Raw genomic sequence first — 16,344 nt, forward strand, 5'->3', positions numbered from 1 at the left:
AGTCAGCTTCCATGGTTGGCCAATAGTATCCAAGTCTCAGGATCTTTCTCGACAATATTTTTCCGTTCATGTGAGGCCCACAGACTCCTTCATGCGTCTGCTCTACGAGATTAGCTGCTCGATCTTCATCTACACAGAGGAGCTGGATTCCATCAAATGACCTCCTGAAGACTCATTACCACAGATAATGAAGTTAGCGGCCAACTTCTGGAGAGAGCTCCGCTCTTTTTCCGACGCCTCAGGGGGGTGCCCTTGGCCTGAAATGAGATTCTTTATGTCATTGTAACAAGGCTTTCTATCTGGACATCGGGCTGCTATCTCTATGGCGTTTATATGTGATGGAGTCCATTGTAACCGCACTGCTAGAGGCTGAACTTCCATTGATGCGGAAATGTCTAACATTGAGGCTAATGTAGCCAAAGCGTCCCCGAAACGATTTCTTGTCTGCGACATATGAGTGAATGTGATATTCTTGAATCTTTTGACTAGAGAATCTAGATACGTGTTATACGGGACCAATCTATCTTATTTTGTTCTCCATTAACCATTGATCTGACAAATGATCAAGATTGAATCCCTGAAAACATCTACCTCTTGAATATACAAAGCCAAGGCTGCTTCGAGACCAGCAATGCACGGTTCATATTCGGCCTCATTGTTGGTACACTTGAACTGGAATTTGATGGATACAGGGATGTACTCTTTCTTTGGAGATATCAACACTGCCTCAATCCCTTGACCTCGTTTGTTCACAGCACCATCAAAATACATCAACCATCTAGTGTTTTAGACCTCATCCTCTACAGCCATAATTTCTTCTTCTGGAAAATTTGGCGTTAGAACTACATTCTCATCTATAAGCGCATCAGCCAACTGCTCAGCTATCACACGCCCTTTAACTGATTTCTGGGTCACACAGGTGATGTCGAATTCAGACAATAACAGCAACCATCTGGATGTTCTCCCAGTGAGGGCGGGCTTCTCGAACAAGTACTTCAACGGATCCATCCGTGAGTGTAAGAGAACCTTATTTGATAATAGGTAATGCCTGAGCCTCTGAGTTGCCCAAACCAAGCCAAACAAGTCTTTTCCAAGATAGAATACTTCATCTTGTACTCTAGCATCTTCTTACTGATGTAGTAGATAGGCTCTTCTTTCTTCGACTCAGGGTCTTGCTGGGCTAACATGCAACCCATAGCTGTGTCAGTGACAGATAGGTATAGTAACAGTGGCTGGTCTGGAGTAACCGGTGATAAGACAGGAGGCAAAGCTGGACACCGCTGGACTTTCTCAAATGCTTCCTGACACTCATCATTCCACTTCTTCAGAGAATTCTTCTTCAACAGCTTGAAGATGGGTTCACATGTCATTGTCAACTGATTTATGAACCTTTTTAGGTATTGAACCTTTCCCAAGAAACCCTGAATCTGCTTTTCAATCCTCGGCGGCTCCATCTCTTAGATTGCTTTGATCTTTTGAGGATCTACCTTGATTCCTCTTTCGCTAACCATGAACCCCAACAACTTCCCTGAAGTGACCCCGAATACACACTTGCTCGGGTTCAATCGAAGCTTATACTTCCGGATCCTTTCAACAAACTTTCTCAGGACAACGACATGCTCTGGTCAAGTCTTAGATTTAACAATCATGTCATCGACGTAAACTTCGACCTATTTGTGAATCATGTCATGCAATAAGGTGGTAGCCGCCCTCTTATAGGTTGCCCCAGCATTCTTCAGCCCAAACGGCATCACTATGTAGCAATACGTTCCCCATGGAGTGGTGAACGCAGTTTTTATCATCTTGATCTGATTATATCCAGAAAACCCATCCATAAAGGATAACAAAACATGACCAGTTGTATTATCCACCAGGAGATGAATGTTCGGCAAAGGAAATTCATCCTTGGGACTCCCCTTGTTCAAATCTTTGAAAGGTAGGCACATTCTGACTTTTTCGTCCTTCTTGCGCACCGGTACTATGTTAGTCGGCCATTCTGGATATTCAACCAATTGAAGACTTCATCATGGACTTTCAACTCCCACTCTGGTTTTAATTTTCGAAGTTTTTGCTTTTTGGGCTTGGCACCTGGGATTAGGGGAAGACGATGCTGGACTATGTCTTCGCTTAATCCCGGCATGTCATCATAGGATCAAGCAAAAACTTCTTTGTATTCCTTAAGCAAAGTGATTAATTCGTCACGCTCCTCCGGGAATAACGTTTTGCCAATCCATATTTTCCGGATTAAGGTTTCATCACCTGTGTTGACGGTTTCAATTTCTTCTTTAAGTGGCTTAGCTCGGCGCTCCTCCTCCTGAATAATCATGTGTTTGATCTCAGGGGGACTTTTATCGGCATCCCCATAAGAGGGGGAGTCTTGATCATTGTTATTAGTTTTATCAATTTGAGAAGCAGAAATAGAGACTGGAAGATATTGAATGAGTCCTTTATTTCATTCATAGAATCAAGAATTTCATCATTGATCAACTGGCCCACAGCAGGCTCTACATTATGCTTAAAAGAAACGTTTGTATCATCATCCGAAATATTGACACTTGACTCAACTGGACTATTCACAGACTTTGTGATAAACTTTATAACAGACTCATCTTCATAGACAACATCCAGAATGGAGGACTCGCCATCAACACCAGGAATGTATAAGCTTCCTAAGGTACCTGCATCGAAAGAATTGTTAGAAATACAGACTTCATATCTGACTCGGAAACAGACACATACTTAGAAACATTAGACTCTTTCGGAGGAACATGACCATACTGAAGAACTATTTGAGGAATGACCTGAGAGGTCTAGTTATCAAGGGGTACCTCAGCTGGGGTAATTCGGCTCTTAGGGTTCAGAATGCGCGCATCTTCTCCGATCATGGCAATGACCGGTGCCTCAACCTCGAAGAGGGAGTCCAGAAGTTGCAGCACTAAGTTCTCAGCCCAGTCGGATTCCTGCTTTTCAACTGCTATAATCTGCTCATAGAAGTACTCATCTAGCAATTCATCAGTGAAGAAAATTTCAAGACTTGGTAGCTCTTTCCCAGACTCGTCAAACCACGGCTCGGGAAAACCATAGAACGGGCAATCAGCTCCTTCCTTCCTGTACTTGTCAATCATCATCCGATTGAATGATCCCATAGGTAGCTCTAGGCCCTGATGGCGCAGCTCTGCCCACTTCAACATGTACTGCTTCATTTCCCTGATCTCTTTTCCGGTGGGTTCATATCCTAACCCAAACAGATTATTCACGACCTTCAGCTCCGGCCACTCAGTTAAACCTTGCAGATTTCTCCCTAGACCAGTTCCAGGAATATACCCATATTGGCGCATCATTCATGCTACCTACGCATTTGTGTTGGACAGAAATAAAATTTCTTCGTTCATAGCTTCCTCCATAGTAATGGTCGAAACTTCAAGTGAAAACCCAGTCAGACTGACATCTCTGGTGCTTGAACCGTTCTGCTCTTAGGATATCTGTCCAACCTCTGGTTCTGGATCCCCTCTAACTGTGATAACTCTGTTATTCTTGATAAGCTTAAGTTTCTGATGGACAGTGGAAGGAACAACTCCGACCCTATGAAGCCAAGGTCGGCCGAGAAGGAGAAAGAGGGAAGTCTTGATATCTAGAACTTGGAATTCTACGTCAAACATTTCACCTCCAATCTCAATTTCGGTGACCAAAGTTCCAATGACATCGCTTCTCGTAAGCTAATATCCCCTGCTCTGACCGGATAAAGTTATCTGGCCCAAACCCCAAGGCGGTAGCGGTGCTCAAACGACACACGTTCAGAGCTGACCCGTTGTCAACCAAAACCTCTGGTACTTTCTTCTTATTGCACAATACGGTAATTCAGAGAGATTTTGTATGATTCTTGCCCTCTGGAGTCAGATCTTCATCAGAAAAAGACACGGTCTTAGCTACTCTGGCCATAGATACCAGTCCAACCAGCTCATCCGGGGTTATATCAACGGACACCTGCGTTGCATTGAATTCACGAAGTATAACTTGACGGTGTTTATGAGATGACATCAGCAGACCCCAGATGGAAACATTAGCTTGTGTTTTCCTAAGTTGCTTCAACAGATTATCTTCATCTTCTTCAGGACTCAACCTCTTATTCTGGTTTTCAACAGCTCTGGCAATCTCAGCAGGATTCTCTGCTCTCAGCTTGGGAGGCTTGAAGACACGTCCACCACAGGTAACATGGCGAACCTCATCACAGGGATCGTTCAATAGCAGCAAGTCCTCATCCTCAAGCCTTAGAACATATGGCACTTTGTTTTTCTTTTCTTCCTCCTCGTATCTAAGGACATGAGGGCATTCAGAAGATTCCCCAGTTTCGTTGTTATAGGACAAGACGTAAGGCTTTTCGCATTCAACTTCCTCATCATCGGATTCCCATCTCAGGATGTATGGCTTTTCAGAAATAACAGCACATATACGGGAATGATCCAGGACAACTTCTTCAGTAAAAATTGCATAGACATTTGGAGGAGGGATAGCATGCGTCGGCAATGGATTTTTGGTGACATTAGGAAGAGCTTCCACAGCGATTTATTTTGCCTAAATCTTATTTTGGATCTTATGCTTTAGTGCCAAACATCTGTCAGTCAAGTGCCCAACACTCCGGTCATATTCACAGTATTGATCTTTTCTCCAATACTTCGGGAGAGGATTTGGAACTTCCCGGGGTTCTAGCAGAGTGATCTTCTTGTCCCTCAACAGCTTTCTGAGAGCTACAGACAGGGAATAGGGTAAAGGAGTGAATTGTCTACGCTCCTTCCTCTCCGGACGACCTTCTTCGGAACCTTCCTTCTTAATTGGACGAGCGGTATTTACACTGTTAACTTCCTTCGGAGGCGCCATAGGCCTTTTTCCCTCTCTGACATCTGAGGAGGAGGTCTTAGTTCTCAGGCCACCCTTAGCCAGTATATCTTCAATTCTCGTCCCAGTCTTGATCAGGTCATGAAAGTCATTGATGTACTGGATTGACATATGAGGAAAGTATGAAGGGGAAAGATTTTTCACAGCAATTTTGATCAGATCTTCATCAGGCAACTTGTTGGTCATTTGTGCAACCTTTGTCCTCCACCGCCGAATGAAGGAAGTAAAGGTCTCATTAGGTCCTTGTTTCAGCAATTTTAGATCCCTTTTGTCACATCAATCCCTTCTTCCATGGAGAATTGTTGGACAAATTTGTTAGCTACGTCTTCAAGGGTTCTGATTTCTTCTGGTTTCAGATGCAGAAACCACTTCTTGGCTATCCCAGTTAAAGTTCTAGGGAATACTAGAGCAATCTGCTCTAGGGATAAACTGTACTGTTGCATCAGAGGAAGAACTGACTTGAGATGGCTACGAGGGCACCCCATTCCGTCGTATTGGTCAAAGTCTCACATTTTGAACTTGGGCGGAAGTACGACCCCAAGAACTATCATAAATTCAGACATATTGGTCCTCATCAAAATCTTCGAATTCAGGCAATACAGCTGGCCTGGGAGAAACAAGAGGGATGGAAGGTATAACTGGAGGCTGCTGATGGGCAGGCTCCTTAGAGGCAGAATGGCTGCCATTATTCAAGAGGGCTATATCATCCTTCATGGTATTCAGCTAAAGAAGAATAGCCTTCATCATCTCATTCATATCAGGACTATTGTTTCCGGACTCTCTTCCATCGATTTAGGTGTAGGCTGAATTGGTGAAAATATTTTTGGAAAACCAAGTAGAAGCAGTGCAGGAGAGGTAAAAGACTCTGGAGAAGAAGAATGTCTTCTCAGCCTGGAATCTGAAGACTGACGGGACCATGCCGGTTTTGAATTGACTTTCTTTGGAGCGATGGTGTTCAATTAATACTCCTGAATGGAAGTTAATACATTAGATTGAGCGATTGATAATTGAGATAGAATACTTCACACAAATTCAAGACGAGAGAAATAGAAAAGAACACATTTTCATTGATCACAAATCAAACTGCAGTTACGATTGATAAAACATGTCACTTTTAATTACAAGTAAATGAAAGCAAGTGAGCATAATGAAAATTGAAGAAATTAAAATGACAATTGTATGAAAATGGTCTTCAATGCTCCATGATCCGAGCTCTCTTTCCTGCAGGCTCTTCTGGTAACTCCTTCCGTTGGACTTTAGATGATAGAGCAAATCTCTTATCTGTAACCTTGTTTCTCCAAGCAGCTACAATAGACTTGATGAGATTGGGAGTAAGCTTTTCACAAGGAGGAGGTGTTACATTTCCAGGAGGAAATGAATTTCCCGTGATCTGGTAAAGTAAACATGTGGGTGCATAAAAGGTTGACTTTTCCATACCCATAAGATACACAAATGGATACGAGTAAGGGATAGTGATAACATGCAAGCATGGATGACTCACCCAGCGAAATTGATCCTCCACCACGTGCTACAACCAATTATGCCACACATCAATGGATTGGGGTTGATTGGCCATTGGTTACCATGAAAGGTGATCCTTGAGGGTATACTGAATGGAGCTCTGTGGTCGAAGGATGGTAAGTTTTTCACAAAGCCACAAATGAAGCAATTTGACACACCCATGAAAATTATCCTTAACCTCTCGTCAAGCAATAAGATCCTGCCCAGAGAAGGTTTCCCGCTAGCATAATTGGGACAGGATTACTGGAGTCTTTGCATATAACGTGACGTGCAAGGACACCAAAGATTAAGGCACTACGCCGACAACTTTGAAAACGGGAATCGGTAGGGTCAACATTTTTAGAAAAACGCTTAATGAGGTCATCAAATTGCATGCACGTGTCTTTGAAATAGGGCATAGCATCAACAGTTTTATTCTCGAAAGCTTACAGAAAAGGGAACGAGGAGACTCTACACTCGAAGGTTGGATCCAGACTCCCTCAGGTGGGAGTTCTAATAGGGCGCACCAATCCTCGAATATTGGACAAATTTCAAAGGAAGCAAATCGAAAGACATGGAGAATGGGATCCCAAAGCCTTGCACCTGCTTGAAGAAATTGCCAATTCACACCGAATGCGCTCAAATGATTGAAAGTGCTGATGAATCTGTCGGCCATACTCCACTCTGTATGCTCACGCGGGAGAGCTCTAATTGACTCAATTATCCAATCCTTCATCACCTTGTTCGATATGATTAAACCTAACACACAGATAGGATAAGATCATGAGAGATTGAAGATAACCTTGAACAACTAAATAATAGGGATATACTTGATCAATCATATGGGAAGGATACAATTGGAGACATTGAATTTCTTTCATCAATGATCAAGGATGATCGGTAGATCAGAAAGGTAGATCACGGCCACAAAATCGCAGAAGTAGGTCATAGACTGGATCTCAAATCTGATGATGAACATTGACAACTGTATGATCAGGAAGATCGATAATGATAGATCATGGTCACAGAGACAGCGGACAAGCCATCAACCAGATCTAAGACAGAGTAGGTAAATAGGCAAAATCTAGCCTAATGAGTCATATATATACACAGTATGAATCTATGACACATCAAAAGAATGGGTACACAGTCGAAAGGTAGAACATGGATCTATGTACACAAGATGGATCTATGGCACAACAAACAAATGAACTCACGATCAAAGGGCAATGAATAGATCATGGCCATGAGAGTGATGAGTATAGACCACTAATCAGGTGACTCTAAAAGAATGTAAATATGATTGATTAAACCATGAATTCCTCACTAGAAAAGGGGTTCTAATCTAACCAACCGACAGAACAGGATATACACAAGAGATTTGTACAATCTGCAGACAAAATGACAGATTATAGCCACAACAATGGTAAAAGAAATACTGTCAACTGGAATACCTACTGCAAATAGGATGAATTAGACCTGGAATACCTACTGCAAAGGGGTCCTGATCTGAACAATCGACTCGACAAATAGGGTATGTACAAGAAGATGGCAAAATTGTACATCGACTCAGCAAGTCATACATGTATAGAAGAACGACACAACTATACACCAGGAGACTGAACTGTAGACACCCCCATTTTGCTACACTTTAAAAAGCAAAAGATTCGGTACTTTGTCAAGTCTCGAGTCCATATTCCGCAATAGATTAGGCATCCATGCATTCTAGGGTAGATTTCATCTCATTTTAGGTGTTTGGAAGTTGATTCGCAATCCTAGAGGTTTCTAGGGTGTTCCAATGGTATCTGGAAGATGAAAGTACAAGTTTCCAAGCAAGTAAAAAAACCTGCTATTTTTAGAAATTTCAGATTTTCCCTCATTTTTGCCCATTTTTGCATTACAGGGGTATTTGGTCATTCCCGATGTGTCCCGTTTGACCCCCGGAGTTGTGTCTGAGAAATCTTGACTGATTTCATGAATTTTGAAAAAGCTGCTATTTTTAGAATTTTTCTGGGTTTTCCCTAGTTTCACCAAATTTTGTACCTCAGGGGTAATCTGCTCATTTCTAATATATTTCATTTGACCTCTAGGGTGTGTCTAAGGAATCTTAGATCATCTCATGAATTTTCGAAAGCCTGTTAAATTTAGAGTTTCTCAGGGGTTTCGCTTGTCTTGGAAATTTTGTGTCAAGGGCATTTTGGGTATTTTCAGGGGGTACCAAATGATCCTGTTTGGTATTGCCCACATAAAGGACCCAATTTTAAAAGTTTTTATTTTTTAAGTTAGACCACAAAGACTTTCCATTTTTAACTTTCCCCTTTAAGGGGTGAACCAATTTGAGGGTATTTCGGTCGCATTTGGATGTGTAATGGTCGAATAGGGGTATTCTGGTCCGAAAATTTATTTTTTCTAAAGGGGATGGTTCAACCATATGTCGATGGTGCACCATAAATGTCATATGGGTTGGGTTCATCAATAAAAAATTTTAATTTAGAGGATTTTACTGAATTTTTATTAAAAAAAAAACCCAAAATACATGTCATAAGACCCTTTGGGCTAAAGCCTACAAGGTGGGGGTCTATGTGGACCCACCCATGTGGGTCGGCCACATAAGTGGGCGCCCCACATGAGGAGGCCACATGCAAAATCATCCAACATGGGATGAGATGGTTGGTGATATCATATTTGTAAGCCCAAGGGTCTACTCTCCTATCTTGTTTTAATGATTCTAAACATAATTGATTATGCTCTTGAATATTAATCAATTTGCCTTGAAGTGTTGTGATAAGGTAGGGTGATCATAGAAGGAACCATCACATCACTTGGTCATGCTTGAAGACGTATCACACAAGAGTCAAAGGAGCTAGAGACCACATGAGACAACTCACCTTCGAAGATCAATCAATGTGGAGCTCACCTCAACACACTCAAGCAATGCAAGCACACCATGAAGATCTATGAAGACCAAGATCAAAGGGGAGCGTAATCACATTTAGATTTGCTGTACATCCTCTCTCTTTGATTTCTAAGTCAAGGCAAAATCTTTCAAATGTATTTTTTTCAAAACTAACCACACTCCCCTTATTAAAGTTAATTGGTTAAGTGAATGGTTGTGTGGTGGACTAACATATTAGGACCCTCATAACATTCCAAAATTATCATAAGAATTGAGTTTCAAAAGCCCAAAATCAAATAGCAATAAAAACATAAAAATCTGCTTATTTTAGGCTTCTCGGAACTCCAAGATTTTTCTCGGAGCTCCGAGCTCGGAACTCCGAGAAATGGTCCAGTAGTATTTTTCAACTTCTGGCCATTCTCTCAGAACTCCGAGAAATGGTCCAGTAGAATTTTTCTTCTTCTGACAATTTTCTCGGAACTCCGAGAATTTGTCTCGGAACTCCGAGAACGTCACGACAGCTCGGAAAAGAGCCGTTGGCTTTTGAATTAGAAATTGGTTTTCGATATTTACACCCCCAAACGGTCATATCTTTTCTAAGGGCTATAAATACTCATTCAAGTGGATTATCTTCCTCTCTTGAATATTTTGAAAAAAATCCTTAAGCCTCAAAGAACTTGCAAACCCCTTTAGCTTGAGAATTTTTTTTTCTTCTCCACCAAACTTGCCTTGCAACTTGCAAATCCTTTGAGTTTGGATTTAGGGCTTTCATTTGCAACCTATTACGGAGAGCACTCAAGGGGACTACATTGTGCATCAAGCTTTCAAGAGAAGCCAAGCAATCTTCATCTTCCATTCATTGTAAAGGTGGCTAGGGCATCATATTTTAATACCCTAAGGAGTATCACTTAGAACTCGGCGAAAGAGAGTCGGTGTAAAGGTGTCAAGGGCATCCTCATTTAATACCCCTTGGAAGTGTAATGGCCTCGGAGCCGGGCATCGTGAAGGTCTCACATAGTGGAAATTCTTGAGGACGATCTCAAGAAGAGTGGAGTAGGACTTTGGTAGAACCACTATACATCGGTGTGTTCCTTCCTTGTCTTGCACTTTCATTTTTTGTTTGGTTTGGCATTTTCTTTTGATTTGATCTTATTTGAATTAACCAAAATCTAATCAAGAGAAGAAAAATCAAATTAGGTTTAATACTTAAATTTAAAAAAGTATAAATTATTGTTAAAACCAATTCACCCCCCCTCTTGTCTATTTCAATTGGTATCAGAACCTCGTCTTTACTTTATTTAAAACCCTAACCGGTCTAGAGAAAAGATTCTAAAAAATGGCAAACAACCCTCAACACCAGGAAGGATACTCAAACACTAGACCACCTTATTTTGATGGAACAAATTATGGATTTTGAAAAACCAAAATAAAAATCTTTTTAACTTAAGATTACCAAATGTGGAGAGCCATTCATAATGGATATACCTTGCCCACTAGAAATCTAAATGATTGGACCGAAGTCGAACAACAAGCCTCAAACTACAATGCCAAAGCCATGAATTCTTTAATTTGTGCTTTGTCACCTGGAGAATTCAATAGAGTTTCAAACTTGAATTCGGCTAAGAAAATTTGGTACACCTTAGAAGTTACCCATGAGGGAACTAACCAAGTTAGAGAATCTAAAATGAATCATCTATTTAGGCAATATGAACTTTTTCAAATGACACCCGATGAAACTATTGCCGACATGTACACTAGATTCACTAACCTAGTAAATGGACTAAGGGGAGTTGGAAAATAATTTTCAAATAGAGATTTAGTGACCAAAATCCTTAGATCCCTACCTTTATCATGGGAATCCAAAACCTCCGCAATCACCGAAGCCAAGGACATGAACACATTAAACCTAGATGAACTAATAGGGTCCTTGATAACCCATGAGATGATTTTCAAAACAAAAGCACCCGAAATTGAAAAAAAAAAAGGTGTTGCTTTTGCGTGCAATTTAGGTGATGATGAAGAGGCAAAGGGAGACATGGAAGATGAGGTAGCCCTCTTAACAAGAAGGATCAAGTTCTTGCAAAGGAATATGGGAGGCATGAGAAAAAGAAAAAGAATCCTCCATTCAAGAAGAAAGAAGAGCTCGGTGACGGATCATCTCAACCCCGATGCTACGGATGCAAGAAACTTGGACACATTCGCCCGGATTATCCACTCAACAATGAGCCTACTTCAAACAATCGTTTCAAGAGAAGAGAAGGCAAGAAAGGAATGACCGCCACATGGGATGAGGACAATGAAAGTGAAGGTGAACCAAATGATGGAGAAGATTGCTTGATAGCAAAAAATGTTTGCTCCATGGCCTCAACAAATGACAATCAAGAGGTAAGTACTTTAAATGATGTCATTATTTTAAAAGAAGTTCTTGATTCCTTGCAAAGTGCACATGATGAACTTGAAATTGAACTTGATAAAAATACATCACTTGAAAATTCTCTTTCTAGCATGAGAAAAGAATTTGGTTGGTTAAAGAAAGATCATGAATTTTTAGATGATGAAAATGAAAAATATAAAGTTGAAATTCATGATTTAAATGCTAGCATCAAGATTTTAAATGAAAATCGACAAGAACTATCTATTGAAAACAACAAGCTAAAGCATGAAAATAGTAAACTATCTCATGAATATGATGAGTTAAAGAAACTTTTTGAAAAATTTGAACATGGTTCACTAAAATTGGATAGGCTTGTTAATATTCAAAGATTGTCACATGATAAAAGTGGACTTGGACATAAATGAAATACTACAATATCAAACTATAAAAATAAATTTGTAAAGCCTTCTTCTAGTGGTACTAAAACTTATTTTTATTGTGGTTTCGAAGGACATTATAAGGTTGCTTACAAGTATGCTAAACAAAATAAAATCAAATTGAACTCTAAAGTGAAAATAAATGAACTTAGCAAGATTATGAAGATTTGGGTACCTAAGGGATCTCACTTGCCTATTCATATGTAGGTATGCCTTAAAAGCCATAATAAGAAGAACACATGGTATCTTGATAGTGGATGCTCTAGACACATGACCGGAGACCTCACTCAATTTGCATCCCTATCACTCAAGGATGGTGGAGATGTTACCTTTGGAGATGATAAGAAAGGAAAAGTTAAAGGAGAAGGCACCATAGGTAACTCTACCTCTCCCATAGATGATGTACTCTATGTTGATGGCTTATCTCATAATCTTATTAGCATTAATCAATTGTGTGACAATGATTTTGAAGTAGTCTTCAACCCCGACAAATGCATTGTTAAGAATAAGATAGATGGAAAAGTGCAATTCATAGGTTCTAGAGACAATAACATTTACACTATTGGGCTAGATGATCTTAGACTCCAAAATGTAACTTGTCTTAATGCCATTAGTGAAGATTCTTGGTTATGGCATAGGAGGTTGGGTCATGCCGGAATGGATCTCATTTCAACCCTCTCCTCAAAAGACATTGTTAGAGGATTGCCTAAGTTCAAGTACACCAAAGATCACATTTGTAGAACTTGTCAATTAGGCAAACAATTGAAGAGATCATTTGCCCCTAAAAATATTATCTCAACCACTTACCCTTGCAACTACTTCATATGGATCTTTTTGGACCAATGAAGACAAGTAGCCTAGGTGGAAAGAGGTACGTGTTTGTCGTTGTGGATGACTACTCACGATTTACATGAGTCATATTTTTAGCACATAAAGATGAAACCTATGAAAATTTTCTTAAGTTATGTAATCAAGTCCAAAATGAGAAAGGTATTGCCATATCTTACATTAGGAGTGACCATGGAACAGAATTTGAAAATATACACTTTGACACTTACTGTAATGAACATGGCATCAAACACAACTTTTCGACACCTAGGACACCTCAACAAAATGGGGTTGTAGAAAGAAAGAACCAAACCCTCTAAGAAATGGCTAGAACCATGTTACATGAGAATGATCTCTCTAGATACTTTTGGGCAGAGGCGGTTAGCACCGCTTGCTATATCATAAATAGGGTATATATGAGGCCAATTTCTAAGAAAACACCTTATGAGCTTTGGGAAAACTTAAAACCAAATATGAGCTACTTTAGAGTGTTTGGTTGTAAATGCTACATCTTGAACATTAAAGATAACTTACAAAAATTTGATAAGAAGTCGGATGATGGCATATTCTTAGAGTATTCTACACATAGCAAGGCATATAGAGTATTTAATAGAAGAACCCTAGTTGTAGAAGAATCCATACATGTTACATTTGATGAAAGAGAGCCAACACCTCAAGAAATGCCACATGATGAGGATGAACCTATTGAACACCTCTTACCTAGGACAAATGCTCCTCCGCATGCATCTACAAGTAATACATTATCTAGTGAGGCAGTTGAGAGTGTAGATGATGACTCATTACCTAGGGATAGGAGAATATTGGTAGATCATCCTGAATCCCAAATCTTAGGTGATGCCACATCGCCGGTAAGAACTAGATCATACTATCAAAGTGTGAGTAACAACTTGGCGTTCCTATCCGAATTAGAACCTAAGTCCATCAAGGAAGTCAAAAATGATGAATATTGGTTGATGGCTATGCAAGAAGAGTTGAGTCAATTCGAAAGGAACAAGGTGTGGAGGCTAGTGCCTAGGCCTAGTGATCATCGAGTCATTGGCACAAGATGGGTGTATAGAAACAAAATGGATGAAAATGGAATTATCACTAGAAATAAAGCTAGGCTTGTAGCCCAAGGGTACAATCAGGAGGAATGAATAGACTATGATAAGACATTTGCTCCTGTTGCCCGTATGGAAGCTATTAGGATACTCTTGGCATATGCATCTCATAAATGATTTAAACTATATCAAATGGATGTCAAAAGTGTCTTCCTAAATGGCTATATCCAAGAGGAAGTGTATGTTGAGCAACCTCCAGGTTTTGAAGACTACAAACATCCAAATCATGTCTTCAAGCTTGATAAGGCTTTATATGGGTTGAAGCAAGCTCCTAGAGCTTGATATGAGAGGCTTTGCACCTTCCTAGTGGAAAAAGGTTTTGAGATGGGAAAGGTGGATAAAATATTATTTATCAAAAGAGAAAATCAAGATATCCTCCTTGTCCAGATTTATGTGGATGGCACCATCTGTGGCTCAACTAATCAAAAAATATGTGATGAATTTGCAACTCTAATGAAAAATGAATTTGAAATGAGCATGATGGGTGAGTTAACCTACTTCTTAGGACTCCAAATCAAACAATACCAAAATGGGATATTTGTAAATCAAGAAAAATATACAAAGGAGTTATTAAAGAAGTATGGTATGGATAGCAGTAATACATCAAGAATTCCCATGAGTACAACTGCTAAGGTAGAAAAGGATGAATTTGGCAAATCTGTGGACCAAAAGATGTATAGGGGTATGATAGGTAGCCTACTCTATTTGACAGCCAGCAGACCAGACATTATGTTTATTGTCTGTCTCTGTGCTCAATTTCAATCGGATCCAAAGGAGTCTCACCTATCTGCAGTCAAGAAGATCTTCAAGTACTTAAGAGGAACCCAAAGCCTGGGACTATGGTATAAAAGATCTACTGCCTTCACTCTGATTTGATATTCAGATGCAGACTTTGCTGGATGTAGAGTGGATAGGAAAAGCACTAGTGGAATGTGTCAATTCTTGGGCAAATCACTTGTTTCATGGTTTAGCAAGAAACAAAATTGAGTAGCTCTATCCACAACAGAAGCAGAATATGTGGTAGCTGGAGCTTGCTGTGCACAAGTCCTATGGATGAAAAGCACATTGATGGACTATTGAATTAAAATGAAAAATATTCTCATCCAATGTGACAATACTAGTGCTATAAACTTGACAAAGAACCCCATACAACACTCTAGAACCAAACATATTGAGATTAGACACCACTTCATTAGAGATCACTCACAAAAAGGAGATATTTGCTTAAAATATATCAACACTGAGGAACAATTGGCTGATATCTTTAGAAAACCCCTTAGTGATGATAGAATATGTTATATCCGAAGTGCCTTGAATATTTGGAGTGTGGATCAAGTCAAAGAAATTGCCAGATAAATACTTTGTGCCTTTCACCAGCTTATCTATAAAGTATATACATATATATATATCATCCCTGTTTGGTAGTATCTTCATGAATGAGATGTCAAACATTAATCTTAAAAATCACTCAATTGGTACTTTTAGCCTTCTTAGTTCTCTAAGATGGAGAGGTACCTTCACCTTAATTAAAATACCTAAAAATTTGACAATATGTGAACATCTCGATCAGGAACAGGTATATGTGCATTACTTGGCTACATATTTTATACCATAAGCATTGATTTAGGGGGAGTACTTAACTTAATCTTCATTCACTCCTAATTGCTATACATTTTCGTTCGCCCTTTCTGTCGATGACAAAAGGGGGAGAAGTTTGAAATTGATTATCTATTCACTTGCCTATATGCACTATATGCTATTAATTGTTATCGTTTATCACTGTGCATATATTGAGGGGGAGTTCCTGCATTCACTTGCCTATTATGTCACTCCACACACACCTCATAATCAATTTTGTTTGTCATCATCAAAAAGGGGGAGATTGTAAGCCCAAGGGTATACTCTCCTATCTTGTTTTGATGATTCTAAACATAATTGATTATGCTCTTGAATACTAATCAATTTGCCTTGAAGTGTTGTGATAAGGTAGGGTGATCATAGAAGGAACCATCACATCACTTGGTCATGCTTGAAGATGTATCACACAAGAGTCAAAGGAGCTAGAGACCACATGAGACAACTCACCTTGGAAGATTAATCAATGTGGAGCTCACCTCAACACACTCAAGCAATGCAAGCACACCATGAAGATCTATGAAGACTAAGATCAAAGAGGAGCGTAATCACATTTAGATTTATTGTACATCCTCTCTCTTTGATTCCTAAGTCAAGGCAAAATCTTTCAAATGTATTATTTTCAAAACTAACCACACTCCCCTTATTAAAGTTAATTGG

Source organism: Tasmannia lanceolata, unplaced genomic scaffold (assembly GCF_043159265.1).
Source record: "Tasmannia lanceolata isolate RefF3 unplaced genomic scaffold, GAP_Taslan_0.1 ptg000035l, whole genome shotgun sequence".
Taxonomy (NCBI): Eukaryota; Viridiplantae; Streptophyta; class Magnoliopsida; order Canellales; family Winteraceae; genus Tasmannia; species Tasmannia lanceolata.